Here is a 3,477-nt window from a genome sequence, read left to right as displayed (position 1 = left end):
CGGAACACCGCCGGAACGCCGCCATAGACGGAGGAGCACCGCCGCCGGCCAAAACTCAATATTTCACAAAACTCCCAACATCAAAGTTCTTCATCTAAGCATGCTTGTGAATTCTCATAACTAGCTCGAAGTCAGAAAACAAGCTTAAGGGATTGAAAACTACCTCACAAGCCGTGAACAGTAATCCCAACTGAGTTGATCGAAGTTTCACGTGAATCGATCCAAACAACCACCAAGGATCGATCGGCGAGCTTGTTCTGAACTCAACTAAGGAAACTCAAAGCCTTGCCGACGTCGGAGTTGTGTTTTCCGGCCGGGTCCGAAAACGCTAACTGTACAGCCTTGCAGCGCCGTACACGGTGGATCTCGTCGCTAGAGAACACCACAGGGACCACCAGACGGCGGAGACGATCCCGTCTGGAAAGTTTCGTCGCCGGAGATGGCCGGAGCTCTCCGGAAAATCCGGGTCGGGTCACCGGGTTCGGGTCGGGTCGAGCGCGGGTGATGAGAGAGAACGGAGCTTCTGGTTTCCGGAAAAAGAAGAATGAAAGAAATGGAAATAGTAAGTTTCCGAAAATGGAAACTACTATTTATAGAATTTTCCCTAAACTTCAAACGCTCATAACTTTCTCATACGAACTCCGATTTCCGCGTTCCACATGTCCACGAACTCGTATCGACGCGCTCTACAACTTTTATGAAGGAAGTTTTCGGAGAATCCCAACGTATCAAAAGTCAACCTTGAACCCCCCCTAAAGTCATACTTTTCAAATAATTAATTCGTCCGAAACACTTCCGCTCCGTCCACGAGCCACGAAACCGTCCAACAATCATAAATTAGATTCCGGAAATTCCTCGGAAAATAATTACGAATTTCCGGGGCATCACAGTTTATATGTTGCTTATGTGAGATTACTTAATTGATTTTGTTTTACAGAAAACTTTTATATGTCTATATTCTTTGGTGGCCAACTTAGGATATATGCCTGTAATTGGAGCTAGATTTAGGTAAACAATTCACATAATAGTTTTGTGAACCTATTTCAAAAGTAGTGAAGGCTTTGGACAAAGGTCGAAATCAATTAAAGAGGATTACAAATAGATAAACTTTCTTATACGAGGTTGTGCACTTTGGTTAACATCCTTCTTTATTCTTCATGCGTTGAATGTATTTTTGATTAGCTAGCTTTTTAGACTATGATTGCATGTTCAATAGGTTTAATTTAGGTGTTTTCACTTAGATTAAATATTCAAAGAAAGTAAAATATGGGAAATCGTTTGCTTGTTAACGTTTCACATGGTCAACTTCTTTCTCATGACTTAGAAAATCAACTATAGGAATTGAAATTGGATTTCATTCATATGATTGTGGTTTTGATCTTTGTTCCTTGTGTTCCACCCTTGTATATGTATTCTTACATTTTCTTTATTTTATTTATTTTAATTTTCGATTTCAGAATCCTAAAACCCCCTATTTTTGATTTCTTATTTCTTTTGTATATAATTTGTAATTAATACTTTATACATATTTGAATTCTTTATTTGTTTATGCAATTACAGGTGTACCCTCAATTCCCGGCTTGAACGATCCCTACTTATTCTATACTGACAACTACATTTTGCAGGGTTAAATTGTGTGCTACTTTTAGCATATCATAAAGCTAGAGGTAGATGTAGGGTCCCTCCATTGAAGGAGTTCTATGAGGAGGAGGAGGTGGAGGTACAACATGTTGTGCAACCTGTTCCTCCTGTTGTTGAGGTGGTTAATGCCACTGCCTGTCTAAGCTGGCTAGAGAGGTTATTAGACTGGGAGCGGTCGCATTCCAGGGAGGTACATATCACATGTTGGCCGATCATTGGATCAAGAACACGGAGACTTAATTACTTTGAGATGATCATTTGTATTGAGATTGAGAAGAGGAAGATATAGCCACATTTCTTCTTTAGGGTGAGGCACGAGTGTGGTGGAGCGGTACATAGAAAGCTGGAGATGTTTCCACCTTGACTTGGAAGGGTTTTGAGCCTCTATAAAAGTTTTATTGGGGGGCAATAACCCCAATAAAAGTTATTGCCCCCCAATAAAAACTGAATATTGGAGGACTTAAATTCACAAAGTATGGAATTTGAATACCTGTATTTTTCCAATCTTATTTGAAACCCAACTGATAGGAGCATTTTAATGCGACGTTTTAACTGCATTTCCCTACATTTTCTGCGCCATTTCCTTGAAAAATCCCTGTTTGGGAAAGTTTCCATTCTTTGATTGGGAAAGTTCCTTATTGTAGAAAGTTTCCATTTCTGTAGTTTCTATTTCTCATTTTTGGCAAGTTTCCATTCTTAGTTTAGGAAAGTTTCTATTTTTCATTTTTAGAAAGTTTCTATTTTTCGTTTTAGGAAAGTTTCTATTTTCAGTAATAGTTTCTATTTTCAGGACCTCCGAGCTAAAAAGTGGAAATGAACTCAAGAATGGAAAGAGGAGCTTGCGAACATCAAGACGAGCGAATATGAGACGAAAAGGGCCACAGAAATGAGCAGAAATGAAGAAATAAGCTTTCCTGTTTCAACCAGGAAACCCTGCGAAATGGAGGAAGGCTTACCAAGCAAGTTTCCAACGCAACCATGAAAAAGAAATGGAAAAATGAAGTGTCTTGACGTTGGAGGATGAAAAGGCTTGAAGTTGAAGCAACAAGGCCCAAGAACTCTATGGATTTGAGTTGGATTTTCGGCAAAATGGATCAAGGCCCATGAAAGCCCATGGAATAAGGGTTTGTGAGGCAAAAAAGTAACCCTAGGGATGTTTTGCTGTGAAATACAAAGGGAGGAGAGAAAGTTGGCGTGAAAATCAAGAAGAAAATAAAAGATTACGTCAAGAGATTTTCTAGGGTGGAGTTTAAGGAAAGAAATCAAGAAAAGGTTCAAATGGCGTCTAGATTCATTCCTAGAAACCCTAAGGATGTTTTGGCCGAAATAAGAGAAGAAAATCAGAAATATATTCAAGGAATTTCGGCAAGAATATATTAGGGAATCATCTTGGAGTTTTGTGATTGGTTGCATGACACATTAAGGCTTACTTGGCAATTTCTCATTGGTGGAAGCTATGTGGAATTATTAATTTAATTCCTTGGAAAATAAACAGAAAATCCACGGCTTGGAGACCAAGTTTGGCCGTTCCCTATATATACTCTCTACCCTAGACGTCTCACAACCAACCCCGAATTCAGAAATTACTTCAAAAAGCTCTCCATTCTCTAGTTCATCTTTTGGCGTTTTCAAGCAAGGAAGGAAGAAGCAAGACCAAGCCGTGAGCATCTCCACCATTCCACCTTGAAGCCGTGCACTTTGAAGCTTGCTTTCGAGTTTCATTAGTTCACAATTCGAATTCTTCATCACCATCTCCATTCACGGTGTAATTCAACCTTCTTTCTTGTAATCACTTTTGATTCTTCTTGTTTGATTTCGTTAGAGATTGTTCTAGTT

This window comes from Rosa chinensis, chromosome 6 (assembly GCF_002994745.2).
Source record: "Rosa chinensis cultivar Old Blush chromosome 6, RchiOBHm-V2, whole genome shotgun sequence".
Lineage (NCBI taxonomy): Eukaryota > Viridiplantae > Streptophyta > Magnoliopsida > Rosales > Rosaceae > Rosa > Rosa chinensis.
This window is presented reverse-complemented; position numbering follows the sequence as displayed.